The sequence below is a fragment of the Suncus etruscus genome, chromosome 15 (assembly GCF_024139225.1).
Source record: "Suncus etruscus isolate mSunEtr1 chromosome 15, mSunEtr1.pri.cur, whole genome shotgun sequence".
NCBI classification, from domain to species: Eukaryota; Metazoa; Chordata; class Mammalia; order Eulipotyphla; family Soricidae; genus Suncus; species Suncus etruscus.
In genome coordinates, this window is record NC_064862.1 from 43,885,975 (window position 1) to 43,901,416 (window position 15,442).

At 36.2% G+C, this 15,442-nt stretch overlaps 1 protein-coding gene across 3 annotated transcripts in view; it reads left to right on the forward strand.

Annotated features, from left to right (window-relative positions):
* Positions 1-15,442, forward strand: part of SIPA1L2 (signal induced proliferation associated 1 like 2) — a 290,291-nt gene that overhangs the window by 59,136 nt on the left and 215,713 nt on the right. For all 3 annotated transcript variants that reach the window (XM_049788914.1, XM_049788915.1, XM_049788916.1), the window contains exon 2: positions 3,024-3,074. The gene's annotated coding sequence lies outside the window, so the exon portion shown is untranslated. The remainder of the gene's footprint in view (positions 1-3,023; positions 3,075-15,442) is intronic.

The following is a 15,442-nucleotide window of genomic DNA, read 5'->3' on the forward strand; positions in this document are numbered from 1 at the left end:
AAGAAAACCATGGAAATTCATGCTGTGTATATAAATCATTGTGCCTCCTTGGTATGTCAGGGTGCTTTTTGGTAAATTAAATATGTTGTCTGGATTCCCTGGTTCATGGGCTCCCCAGCCCAGACTATGGGTCTTTTTTCTTCTTGTAATATCATCTTTCTGTATAGAGGCTGGTAGAATCAGTGAGTATTTGCACTGAATGCCTGCTTGCTTGTATTTAATAAGTTGGTGAACATGGAAACCATGACCTAAGATATCCTGTGGTGAGTTATTTTCTAATTAGGTTTAGACAAAGGTTTTGTTATTATTAGTGTCAGAGTTATTTAAATTCATAGTCTTCCACATGCAATGTGTGCTTCCTATACTAAACTACAGTTTATGTATCCAGAAAACATTCCGATACATTTCTATTTTTATTTTTAACTTTTTTGGTTTGGGGGCCACACTTAGCAGTTCTTAGGGCATACTCTTGGCTCTGTGTTCTGATTGTTACTCCTGCTGGGGATTGAACCTAGGTCTGCCACCTGCAAGGCAAGTGCCGTACCCACTGTATTACCTCTTCAGTCCCTTTCTAATAGGTTTTTTAATTGTGCTTATGTATAGTCAGTCCTCAGTATCGGTGGGTTATACGTCTGGAGATTCAGTCCACTGCATAAGGGTTATTCTTACCATGCAAGTTAAGGTAGATAATTTGATAAGTGATACTTTGATATAAGTGATATATAATATGATGATACTTGATAAATGGTACAAGTTAGTAGATAGCTTGATAAATGATACTAGGCAGTGTCATTTCAGAACTTAGAGACATTTTTAAATTTCATTTTTATATCAAATAAAAATTTCCTTTGTTTGTGTTTTGGGCCACATACCTGGCTGTGCTTAGGGCTTATTCATGACTCTGCTTACTCCTGGAAGAGCTTTGAGGATTATATGGGGTGCAAATGATTGAATCTTGGTTGGCTGATTGCAAAGCATGCACCCTACCCGCTGTACTACCTGATCTATCTCTTCGATCCTGTATACTAGATATTTTAAAGTTTTTTCTTTTTCTCTGTGAGCTGGGGACCTGGGAGTCACTCTTGGTAAAATTTGAGCTGATAATCTAAGGCCCATGATGTAGTTCTGCTTAGGGCAGATGGGGTATCAATACTTCCGAGTAGTAATCACTGGCCACATATTGCCTGAAGTCTTATGCCAGTCATATATTTAACACTTAGAGCCATCATCCTGGTACAAAGCTATAGATTTTTCTTTTCTTCTCTTTTTATTTGAAGCTATGCCTGGTGGTGATCACTCAGGGACTGCTTCAAGTTACGCACTTAGGGGTTATTTCTAGAAGTGCTCAGCAGAACATACTTCTGATATCCTATTCCTGTCTTTTGCAGGAAACAGAATGTAAGAGGTAGCCATGATTTAAGAGAGGCCATGAGGACTTGATTTTATCAGAGTGGTGCACTGTACATGGTTGTAGTTTGAGTCCATGTGATATGAAGTAGGAGTGTAGGCCTGGTGTGGTTAGATCTGATTTCATGTCAGGAATCTTATCATTGCTACTTTGGATACTGATGTTAGTGAAAGGATTATAATCTTGGAAGCCAGTCTGACTGGAATCTTCCTTGCTTAGTGGGCTTGCTGATTCTCTTTGGGCTAATTTTCAATCTTTTATAGCACCAGTCTCCCAATCCAGAGGCCTAAAAGGCTAATGCTTGTGAATTTAGAAAAGTTATTGATAGTGCTACACTATGTATCACTACTGTTATTAAAAGTTAATTTATTTTACAGAGTTAGTACCAAATAATAACATCAGTTTCCAATATTTTGATCTTGGCACTTGATATTCTTTAAGTTTCTTAATTTAAAAAATTAAAATTAATAAATTATTTCTTTTTGGTTTTTGGGTCATACCCAGTGGTGTTATAATTGGCTTTGCATTCAGAAATCTCTTCTGGCAGGCTCGAAGGACCATATAGCATGTCAGGAATTGAACCTGGGTCAGCCCCATTTGGCCACGTGCAAGGCAAACACCCTACTGCTGTACTATCACTTCGGCCCCCAAATTAATAAATTCTTAAAATTAAAATATTCTTAAGGTTATTAAGGACCAGGGTCTAGAAATGTAGTACAACAGGTAGTAAAATTGCCTTGCATGCAGCTAACCAGGGTTCAACCCCTTAAATGTCATATGCACATCCACCCACTCACTTCCATCCCAGCTCTGCCAGGAGCTGAGTGCAGAGAGGGTGTTGCTCAAAAACAAAAACAAATGAAATGGGTAGACATAAAATAATATTACTCATTTGTGGAATATAAGAAAAATAAAAGACAGTATCGTAATAATAACCAGAGACAGTAAAGATAAGAATTAGGAGGACCAGTCCATGGTAGGAAGCTTGCCACAAAGAACAGTGAATGCAGTTAGAGTAGAGAAGGGGCTACTATGACAATGATAGTTGAAACTGATCAATCTGGACAACAACTGGGTACAAAACGCGAAAAAGTGACATGCATGGTACCCTTTCATTAACAATAGTGCAAACCAAAGGGTCTAAGAAAAGAGAGAGAAAAAAGAAGAGAAAGAATAGAAAGAAGAGAGAGAGAAGCAATATACTTATCCAAGTGACAGGTGGGGGGGTAGAAGGGTGGAAAGATAAAGAGGGACATTGGTGTTGGGAAAGGTGCACTGGTGACGTGTGATGTTCAGTCTATGACTGAAACTCAACTATGAACAATTATGAAACTATGGTGCTTAAATAAAGCAGTTTAAAAAAGAAAAATATAATCTCATAGTTTAGGCATCATGACTCAACCTCTGGAAGATCCACTGTGGTCTTGTGAATTGAGAACGAAAAGGCCAGTGACGAATTAGTGATGTTTATGAAATGTTCTTTTATCTCATGCACTCTCAAGGGTCTTTGCCCTAATAGATTCTAATAATAAAGTACTCCAAGAACTCCTTACACTTTGGAACATTGCTGACTAAGAATTATTCTGAGTCTAAACTTAAAATATTTTCTTTGCAGATTCTTGCTCCTGGTTGTACAATACAAGTTGGGGCCTGTTCACCTTCTGAGGTAAGCTTGCCAGGAAGACCAGAGCCATAGAAATTTCTTCTCACTCCAAAATAAACTTCTTAGATGGGTTCTTCTGGATGAGGTCCAAATGCTGCCTGGTGCCCCAAGTGACACTTTTTAATAACTTTTTAAAAGATATAGCTTGCAGCTCCCTCATTTGTATACATTCACAAATGTTACATTATCTGTACCATTATCTGTGGCAGGAAATAAATTGTATTTTCAAAGAAGCTTGTCAGAAGTCACAATTCTAGACACATTCTGCCTATGAATTCTTTGAATTTTCAAAAGTGGATTTTCAATGCTCTCTGACTCTCAGTATTTCTTCCCTTTTCCTCACCAACCTACTGTCATTAGGTTGAGTTAAACACATCATGGCCCTTTACCCTATATGTACTTTTCTAAATATCCTAAAAATAAGGAAGTCTATTTAGTTAACAATTATTCAGGGATTGATTTCAGATACTTTAATACAAGATCACAGCACATACTTCAGTTGTTATTTGTATTCCAATATTGTCTCATCACAGCACATACTTCAGTTGTTATTTGTATTCCAATATTGTCTCGTTCCTATTAATTGTTTCACACTACAGGTGGTCCAGTTTAGGGTTAATTCTAGCACTTTATTGTTATATCTCATGGTCATTTTATTCAGTTACGTTTATTGCAAACTCGTGAAGCTGTGTCATGAAAATGTTCTAAAGTGGATAAGCTCTTTGATAGTGTCAGACTTACCATTGATGGGGGAATACATATCATGTTGTCCTTTTGCCCTTTATGGACTCATAAGATATATTGTGTCCATTTATGTGTTGAATGGTGAAATTGAGATACTACTTGTAGGAGATAGGAAAAACATAGTAGGCAACAGAAAAGCAAAAAATTTGTTTCCTTTTAAGATGACTTCAAAAGCAGCTGAATAAAGACGTTTGAATTGGAGTAATACCTGTTGTGAAAATAATTGTAGAGAGAGAACATTTGTATTGCAGCAAAAGTAAAGAAAAATATTACTTGGTGTTATTTTGAGGAAAGCTTATAACTGCATAGCTAATTATATTTCTCCTGTCTTCTCAGATTTTGCGAAATGTATGTTATAACTTATAAATGATAAATTGATAAGTAAAAATAATAAATTTGTGCTGTAATAAGCCTCTGGCCAACTGATGGGCATCTCAAGATGCTGCACACAGAGAGTTCTGATTACACTCTGTCTTTGACAGTGGTTTTATTATTATTATTATTTTTGAGGTAGATATGGCTACCTGGAATGAGCATGCTTTTGGTTTTCTGTAGCCAGATTTATATAGCAGCTGACTTAAAGAATTATACTGATTTCTTCCTGGTTAATTTTGATGAGTAAAATTAGAGAGATAGGAAATGAGGCTGTATATTTGTGATGCATGCTCATGATTTTGAGTGGGCTTCATTTTGTCCGAATTTATGTTCTTTAGTTTTAACAAGTGTATTTACCTAAAAATAAAAAGAGGAAAAAAAGTAAAAAAGTGGACCATAAATATCCTTATAATCTCTAAGGCAATTACCATTTATAGATCATTTTAAATATATGTGCATTAAAAACAAAGTGGGCTTATTGAATATATTTTATGTTTTAGGGGCTTTTTATCTACTTACCAATATATTATGTGTGATTATTTATCATTAACTTTTAATTTTGGTTTTTGGGCCACACCCTACCACTTTCAGGGGTTACTCCTGGCTCTCTGCTAAGAAATTACTCCTGACAGAGTCGGGGACTTGGAATGTCAAGGATCTAACTCAGATTGGCTGCGTGCCAGGCAAACTCCTTACCCACTGTACTATTTTTCCGACTCATTTTCTTTTTTTCTTTGACCTTCCCCTTTCCCAAGCTTCTCTCCTATTCCTATTTATACTTTTATATGCAGTCATTTTTCATTGTACAGACATATTATAGTTGATTAAGCTCATCCCTGTTAAAAGACACTTAGGTATACTTCGAGGTATTTTGTTTCTATTTTTCTTGGTTTTTGTTTTGTTTTGTTTTCACTTGCATTTATGTACAAAGAGTGCATTGTTTGAAATATATAAATTTTGTAATGACATCTGAGTTTATATGACAGTTTAGAAAATGATGGTTAATTGGTAACTTATTATGTATTTCTCTCTATATAAGGAAAACTGGCACTAATTTCAAATTCTTATCCTTACAAAAATGAATAAAATTTTATGATAACTGGTATCATACATAATGTCTCAGTGGTATGTATTGCAGTGTTCAGAATTTTACTTTGAGCATATTTCAGATTTGGGCATATTCCCATGGGAAAGGCATTTCCCCCCCAGGAATATCTTGTTTCTGCTCTCAGCTTTATCTTCAAGGGGTTTGCATTTAGGGAATAAACGTAAATATTGGCAGAGGGTTTAGGTTTTTTTTGTTGTTGTTGTTATTGTTGTTTACAACTCTTTTTCTTCTTGGCCAATTTTATAGGGCTAGGACTTCTAAACTTGCTGTCATTTTTCTCCATTTATTTGCAAATGTTCTCAGATATTTATGATGATAAATTTTTCATCGTTCTAAGTTTGTGCCTGGTATGTTGTGGGCACTCTTGACACACTTTGGCATGTATACTTTATTGTTTTTTATTAAGAGCAAAATAAAGTGCCCAGAGAGATAATTTGGTGAATTTCACAATAGTCTTATAGGGTGCAAGAATTTGGTGGGGAGTTTGTATAGGCTAAGCATAGTCCATCATTTGAGTTGCTGTTGTCCTCTTGCCATTTTACAAGTTTCTTGGTTTCTGCTTGAACCCTGGTCCTCTGACTGTAAGACGAACACTTTACTACTGAGGTACATCTCTGCCCTGCCTAGAAGTAATTTTCTTCTCTTCTTCTTCTTCTTCTTCTTCTTCTTCTTCTTCTTCTTCTTCTTCTTCTTCTTCTTCTTCTTCTTCTTCTTCTTCTTCTTCTTCTTCTTTCTTCTTCTTCTTCTTCTTCCTCTTCCTCTTCCTCTTCTTCTTCTTCTTCTTCTTCTTCTTCTTCTTCTTCTTCTTCTTCTTCTTCTTCTTCTTCTCCTCCTCCTCCTTCTCCTCCTCCTCCTCTTCCTCCTCCTTCTCCTCCCCCCCTCCTCCTCTTCTTCTTCTTCTTCTTCTTCTTCTTCTTCTTCTTCTTCTTCTTCTTCTTCTTCTTCTTCTTCTTCTTCTTCTTCTTCTCCTTCTTCTTCTCCTTCTCCTTCTTCCTTCTCCTTCTCCTTCTTCTCCTTCTCCTTCTCCTCCTCCTCCTCCTCCTCCTCCTCCTCCTCCTCCTCCTCTCATTGTTGTTGTATGTGGTATAGTAACACATTCATTGGTGATCAGGGGCTACTTCTGACTCTTTTCTCAGGGACTCCTATATGGTGCTGGGGATTGTATTGGGATCTGCTACTTTAAAGGCTATAGCTATATTTTATCTCCTAACACCTGGAATTATTTTTCTTTCTTTCTTTTTTTTTTTTTTTTTTTTTTTTTTGGTTTTTGGGCCACACCTGGCGGTGCTCAGGGGTTACTCCTGGCTTTCTGCTCAGAAATAGCTCCTGGCAGGCACGGGGGACCATATGGGACACCGAGATTGGAACCAACCACCTTTGGTCCTGGATTGGCTGCTTGCAAGGCAAACACTGCTGTGCTATCTCTCCGGGCCTGGAATTATTTTTCTTAATTGACAGTTTTTCTTGATAACTAGGATTTCCCCCCCTTTCCCCCCTAATTTATGTTCTTATTAGGTTCTGTTTAGTTGAGTAGTAACTTTATTTAATGCTAATTTTATTACAAATAATTTCCCCTAAAATGTGGCCCTAAATAACCTGGTGAGAGAGACATTATGAATGAAGGTACAGATACTTGCTTGCATTTTCAGTATGTCTGCAGACTATTGCTTCCTCCTCCTAATACTTACAATAATTGTGCATTATTGTACTTTTATTTGCTTGCTATTTACTATATAGTATTCTTTTTTGTGTATCACTTAATCTAATCTCCAAGTAGTGCTTGGATTATGTTAGTGTTTTTATTTTGGGGGGGCACAGCCAATGATGCTCAGAGATTACTCCTGGCTCTGCACACAAGAAGCACTCGCAATGGTGCTCAGGGGAGCATATGAGATGCTAAGGATTGAACCTGGATTGGTGTGCGCAAGGCAAGTACCTTATTCATGGTAATATCTCTCCAGCTCATATTATTCCTATTTTCAAATTAAGAAGACTCTAGAGGTCCAGGAAGAGTTAATGTTTTGTTCAAAGTCACATAGCTTGTCAGTTACGCAACCAGGGGGACTAGCTGTTGGAACTCATCTATGGCAATGTCCCATGAAACGGTAAATTATGGAGAAGGCTAGGATATCTTTAGTTTTGTATTCAAGCAATTTCACTTTTTAATCATTTTTCTTCCAGTAAATAGGATAAGAACCAAAAAGTAGTTATGTAAGTTTCTTAAGATATGTAAGATATCCTTCTATCTATTCATTATTTGTAGCATTACAGTCCTGGGCTGTGATACAACAATTATTTATGAATAGAAAATACTTTTATGATGTAAACTCAAATAATAAAAAAAAACCTATAATATATGTACTAGAATAACATGAAACAATTAGTATATGTGCTGGTATTTCAGTGATAGTTGAATGAAAGACCTCTCCAAGACCCATTTAGAAATATGTTGCTTGTTAGAACACTCTTGCCTGAGTATAGTGAAGACTAAATCTATTGTTCATTAGTTGAATCACCTTTTTAAATTTTTGTTATTTATTTAAAGAAAATGCATCACATAGTTGATATGTCAGGATACATTTGTTTCCAGATAAGTGAAAGCAGAGTTATTGAAAAAATAAAGGAAAGAAAAAATAAAATGGAAGAGAAAATAAAAGAATGAAAGACAGAAGAAAGTATAGTAGCAAGCTCATTTGTGAAAATTATTGTATCACCAATGAAATTATTAATACAATGGCAGAAGGTTTAGTAAGCTCTTGTTATATGCATAGTCTGTTGGGATGTGCCTTTAGGGATGACAGCATCAAACAAAATGAAGTTGCCCAGAAATTCAAAAGTATAATACTATGGATTTCAGGGGCAGATACTTTGCTGCAGGGCCTCTTGGAAGAAGTCCTGGTTTGAATATGACTTCTGCATTTGTGGGCCTGATTACAGCTGCCAGTTTTTCCCTGAAGATGGAAGATATAGGGGGAGGGTGCCTGCACTTGCTCCAAAAGAACTCTTGGAGATACAGCCCAACAACCTGCGTACCTGAAGTGTAGTCAGATCGTTGTCCCTGCTGGAAATTGTAGAGAGCCAGTGATGAAGCAGACAATTGAGGAAACAGTGTTTCTGTGTGCTGGAGACAGCAAGCATGGCTTTGGTAGGGTGGAGGCTTGGCCCACCCCTCTGCTCCTGAGTTGGCCAGCTTTTTTTTTGGTTTTTGGTTTTTGGGTCACACCCGGCGGCACTCCTGGCTCTGTGCTCAGAAGTCACTCCTGGCAGGTTCGGGGGACCATATGGGACGCCAGGATTCGAATCGGGGTTCGTCCTGTGTTGGCTGTGTGCAAGGCAAATGCCTTACCCCTGTGCTAATTGCTCCAGCGCCGAGATGACCAGCTTTGTGCTGCATAGGCCAGTGTAGCCATAATCTTTCATGGCTTGGTTTACATCTCATTTGAGAAAAGATTGATTTGAGTCTATGAGCTGGCCTTCTTTGAACATGGCCACTGCATTTGTGGGCATGGTTATAGATCTGAATCATCTTTGAAAAGTGACTTAGCTTAAGTGATATTTCTTCTTGACTCTGAAAAGTGAATATGAGGGCCTGGAGAGATAGCACAGCAGCGGCGTTTGCCTTGCAAGCAGCCGATCCAGGACCAAAGGTGGTTGGTTCGAATCCCGGTGTCCCATATAGTCCTCCGTGCCTGCCAGGAACTATTTCTGAGCAGACAGCCAGGAGTAACCCCTGAGCACCGCCGGGTGTGGCCCAAAAAACAAAGAACCAAAAAAAGAAAAGTGAATATGAGTAATATGAAAGTCAGAATTTTAGGAATCATTACAAAGTGCATTGTGTTTCCATAGCTATCCTCTTTGGAAAGAAAAAGCACAGTTGTAATTTTCTTGCAGAAATCTGTTTCTTACTTCATAGACCTGAATGTGGATAAAGGTTTTTCTCAAAACACATTTTAATTTTGTGTGTTAAGTCTCAATAGAGCTTGTTTCTTTCCTTAGTTTTGGGGTTAAACATTTTCTCTTTGTAGGATGTATCAGTAGAAGATGTCCTAAAGAAAGCAGTCAGTGTTAATAATATTAGATTTTGATTCTAAACTAAAATAATTTTATTTCTCAATGAATATACCCTTCTGCATTAGCAGTGTATCTGATAACATTTGAAATGGAACCTATTTTGAGAGTCATTCTGCATTCAAAATGTCTTGCTTCAGGCATTCCAATTGTCTAGGAGGTGGAAAGGTCTGAGACCCTTTGGACCCTTCACACCTGAAATTAAAAAATATATATATACATATATATATATAAATAAATGGAAATAAAGACATGGTATAGTCATCCATTCATAAGATTATTTATCTAGCAAGAGAAAGAAGTGGTCTTCTTTTATAGTGAAAATACTGTTTCTTTGTTTAATTACCTACTAACAAATGCAAACATGTTTCTGATACCAGTCTGATTCTCTCTGGTCAGTACTGAGTAATAAAAGATAAAAGTTATGGGCACTTTATGTTCTGAGTATTATAAAATCTTGACAAATAGTCTTTCCTGTAGTGTGAAGAGCTCCTTTGCCTGTCTTCCCTGTCCTACAGATACAAGCAGTTTATGACAAGATAGATGCTTTAGGGTCTTGTTGAAGTGTCTGTGCAACAAAGCAGGCTCGAGGAAGTACATGCCAGTGCTGGCTCCTCTTGTTTCCCTCCTATGTGTTTCCAGAAAAACATCTAATAAATGAACTTGTGGTAATAGCATTATTTAGTGAAAACAAAGAAAAATGTTCATTTTTAAATCAGGACAACATGATTTATCACCCAATTTGCTAGATTATTAACTTAATATAACCTTTGTGACCTCAATGAATATTTTTATATGCTCCTATTTTTTGATAGTGGAAAAATGAAAATAATACTTGATTATAAGATTTTTATCTGAATTTAGTGAGTCAATACCAGTTATTTTATTTTTTTGATTTTATATAAAATTTATATACAATGTCTGTAAGACATCACTGATTATTTCTCCTTCTATCTTATATCTGTACCCACAATTAATGATTGATGGTAGCTTCTCTTATATTTGTAAAGGTGAAAACACTTTTTGGACAATGCTTAGGAAGACCATATAGTGCTGTAGTTCAAATCCAGAACTTCCACCTGCTAAGTTTATGTAGCCATTTGAGCCATCTGCCCAACTCTAGGATTCCTCTTTTGTGAACATATGAGAAAAGGAAAAGAGAAAGCTAAACTAAAACTTAGTGTTAAGGAATATTAAAATTTATATTTTAATTACCTATTTTCTTATAATTTTTATCAGACACATTTGGTGGCTATTATATCTATATACCATATTATATCTATTATAGCATGATTTTAATTCTAGATTTCTGTTGGCCTCATGAAGACAATAAGAGTAGTTCTGTAATCTTTTGGTGGCCCATCATTTATAGGCCTTACTCTTGCCTTCTAAATAGTTTTTTGTTGCTTGTATCGCTCTCAACCTGACTTGCTTTAAAAGCCTTTGTTGTATTCTCTCAGTTCTGGCTATCCATATGAATAACTTATGAAGTTTTTAAAAATACCAGTGCCTGATGTTCAAAACAAATATTTAAAAATGAATTGGAAACAGAATTTCTGAGACATATTTAAAAGAAAGTGTCCAGGTATTACCATGTAGTGATGGTTAAGAACTCTGCTTTAGTATGTAGGGAATGTGAAAAACATCATGTTCCAAAATTACAAGGCAACTCTCACCTTCATGCCTTGTATTATTAAGGGAGGTTTCTCTTAAAAGTGGAAGTAAACATTGTACAAATGTGGGGCTTAGTTTTCTCCTGTTCCCTCTCCAACCCCCATTGCGCTCACTTCTTTTCCAGTAAGGCTGTAGGGGCTAAAGTGGTTTGCTGTGCATTTAGATAAGATAAGGAACTTGGAAAATTTCAGGGAGAGAGCAGATCATAGGGGCTTAGGTGCAAACTGTGAATGCATTTCAGTATTTTTCTCCATTCCTTTGTCTATTGTTTGGTAGTTGAGTATGTGGAAATTATTCTTCCATGTGACTTGCTTGCTTAACTACACTATTTTTAGGAACTAACCTGCACAATAGGGTTATAAAAAGGCTATTGAACCTTTGGAGGCTGCTGGGTTTTGTCTGACAAGGGCTGAGATACAAATAGGCTCTCCCACGTCATAGTTTAAGCATGGAGGCTTTTTTGTTTTTATTTCTTCTTTAGAAAGCATCCAATAGCTTCCAAATACAGGGGTTTGGCATTGTGACAGGTGATGCCAGATGTCTCCAGAGTTTTCTGCCTGTGTCTCTACTCTCTAGACACAGCTTTGCAGGTGTTTGTTAGGTTGCTATGTTTTATTTTTTCTCATTTTCTCTTTAAAATGTGCTAAAATATGCATAGTTAGTAGTGCTGAGGGAAAAGAAGTGAACATGTGCAGAATTTATTTTTCTTGAATTTCTGCCCTCTCTCTGAAAAGATGTGTTTCCTCCACTGAGGGAATTTCTTGGCTGGGTCTGCTTATTGGATAGATTAAATAGAAAGTAGGTGTTTACTTTTATTTTAAGTTTGTATTTTGATTGGCTATCAGATCTTACATGGATGCTAAGCCATTGTTCACTATATGTGCCAACCCATTAGGAGACAGAAACATAAGGCTGCTAACAGTTGCAATGGAAAAACAGTCTCTAATTGTAAAATGATGTGATGCCCTTAATGTGTCCACATGATAAATTAGGTATTATTTATGATTCTCTTCTTCTTTTATTTTATTTTCTTACATTAAAATGCCATAATTGGCAGTTTCTTAGAATTGCTGCTGTGACTTTTTGAAGTACTAATCTTTGACTAGTACTAGATTTGACTAGCTTTGTAAAAAGTTCTAGTACAAAATACTAGCTTTGACTTTTTGAATTACTAATCTTCATAAAGATTATTCCCAAATTAATTTTCACCAGACAATTAACTAAATAAAGATTTAATTTTTTAGTAGTGCCTAGTGAGAGGATAGATTAAGTTATCTTTGATAACTTTCATGAATAATATTAATGGTAGTTAGTTCCTTTCTTTCTTGGTATTAAAAATGTATAGTTCAAAGAACAATTGTGCATCCTGATCTGCAGAGAAGACTGAACTTCAGCCCACCTTCACAGGTCAGAGGCCATGCGCAGGCGTGTGGATTTCCTTGTAAGTAGTCTTTTACATGGCTGTAAGAAAATCTTACACCCACAAAATGCCCCTGAGATCTCTTTAGCTGTGGGGAAGACTTAAAGTGACTTAGGAAATAAATACCTTGAGTCTACAAAAGAAACCATGATAAATCAGAAAAAAACCCACCATGTCTTGTGAGTGAAGATTGCAATTTTGCAGACCCAATCAGTATTAATCCCCTAAGTAACCTCCTTGAAATCGAGTTCAGGGTGGAAATACTTAAGCTATTCACAAGCTCAAAGAAACAATACTTAAGCTATTCACAAGCTCAAAGAAACAATGGAAAGAACTGCCAGTAAAACAAAGGAGGTTATTAGAACAGAAATGAGAAATATACAAACAGAAATATCGAAAGCTAAATGAAAAAAAGCATTGGAAGGCCTCACTAGCAGTAGCCTCACAGCTAGTGAGGACCAAATTAGTGAGCTCAAAGATGAAGTGCAGAAAACCACCAGACAACAGCTGAAGATGGAAAAAAATATCTCAAAATAAATGAACAAATGACAATAGAACTTTAGGATATATCCAAGAGAAGCAGCAAAGGATCCTGGAGGTCCCAAAGAGCCAGGAAAACCCCTATGAAGAAGCAGTAGTCAAAACACCATTGCTGAAATGTTCCCAGAGCTCAAAGAATACAAACTAAAAGAGACCTAAATTAACAAACAAAACAAAACAAGGCATACCCTACTCAGATTGATGAAAACCTTAGGTTGAGATAAAATACTGAAAGCAGCAAGTTCAAAAAGGATATTAAGTACAAATGAGCATCCTTAAGATTTATAAAGGATTTAGCACAAGCAAACCTTCAGGCCTAAAGACAGTGGTGGGTTCTAGTGAAAAAACTCAGTGAAACGAGGAAGTGCCTCACTAGGAATATTTGCCTAGCCAAATTCTCATTCAGATTTGACGGAATGATGTACAACTTCATCTATAAACAATAGCTCAGGATTTTACAGACTTGAAACTACCTTTAAGAAAACAAGTAAGGAGTTACTTTAAGAAAAGATAAACTCCACAAACACATCAAATTTCTCTGATGCCACAAAACTTCATGACAATAATCTTTCTCAAAATCAATAAGTATCAGACAGAGTGGCAGGATGGATTAGAAAATTGACATTATGCTTTCTATAAAAAAAAATAACACATTTGAATAGTCAAAGTAAACACAGACTAAGTCCAAGTATGGAAGGCAATTAATTCTGTAAGCAAATGACCTCATCAAGAAAGCCCTGTTGGCCAAACTAGTATCAGATGACACAGACATCAGGTTCAAAAGGTTCTAAGAGATAGCAAAGGTCATTTCTTAATGATAAAGGGTCAAGTACACCACATAGAACTCACATTCCTAAATATATATGCACCTAATGAGGGGCCAGCAAAATACTTAAAACAAGTGCTGATAGACTTGGAGGAAGTCATTGATAGCAACACAATAGTAGTAAAAGAATTCAGGATGGCTGTGTCATCGCTCAGTAGATGAACTAGACTAAAGCTTTATATATTTTATATATATATATATATAGATATATATATTTTATCCTCAAAGATTCTCTAGAACACATGAACATTCTCCAGAAGAGAAGTGTGCTGGCACACAAAAAGTACTACTACAAAGTGAAGAGGATAAAAATCATACCAACTACCTTCTTAGATCTAAAGCACTGAATATATATGTTAATCACAAACAGAAATGGAGAAACAAACCAAACACCTGGAAACTAAATAGCTCCTTACTGAACAACTAGTGGTTCAGAGAGAAAAAAAAGTTACTGGAAACAAATGAGAATGAGGATATAAGCTTCCAGAATTTGTGAGAAACTGTAAAAAAGGAAAGTTTATAGCTTTGTAAAAATTCACCGGAAAGGAAGAAAGGCCTCACAAAAACAGCATGACTGCACAGTATAGGAAATCTGAAAATGACCAATAAAATTAGCCAAAAAAAGGCAGGAGAAAGAAAATTAAAAAACTTACATACTAGAAATTATTAAACTTGATACACAAAATGATCTGAACGATCAGTGAAACCAGGAGTTTGTTATTTGAAAGAAACAGGACTGATAAACAACTAGCAAGAGTTATAAAGAAAGAAAGAGAGAATTCTAATAAACAGAATCAGAAACGAAAGAGGAAAAGTTAAAACAGAAACCACAGAAATCCAAAGGATCATTAGAGGTTACTTGGAGAACCTCTGTGCCAAAATGAGAGAACCTAGAAGAAATGGAGAAATTCTTAGACACATATAACTTTCCAAGGATGAGCCTTGCTATGGAGGAAATTGAAATGGTAATCAAAGTTTTCCTTAAAATAAAAACCAATATAGGTCATTGCCTATATCCAGGGAAATCACAGTTTTAGTCATTAGTTTTCCACCTTCTATTACTGGAGATTCTGTCTTATACCCTTTAACAGGGTACTACATAGGATGAACAAGAAATCTGTTTAATGCCCAGATATATGTTTAATTTAGAACCACACCTAAAGACACTAAACAATGCTGTTTTAATTCTTGTGTATTGAAAGAATTATTATTATTTTGAAGGGGCCACACCTGCATTGCTCAGGGCTTATTCCTGGTTCTGCATATGCGAACCACTCCTAAAGGGCTCTGGGAACAATATGGTATGTTGGGGATCAAACCCTGGTTGGCTGTGCAAGGCAATTTCCCTGTTGCTGTACTAATTGTTCTGACTTTTTGAAAGATCTTTCAAGTGTATTCTTTGTTCTGTTGTCTTGGCCTCATATTTGTGTTAAGCTTTGCGTGAGCTTTGCTTATGTGTTTATTAGCAAAATTCATTTCACAAAGAGGTTCTCTAATAGTGGCTATTTGAGAGTTTGGCCAGTGAATTCCTAAAATGTCATTGTTATTCTTGTCACATTATGACAGGCATATTTAAAATATTTATATTTAAAATAAGCAAAGCTGACTTTTTGAAT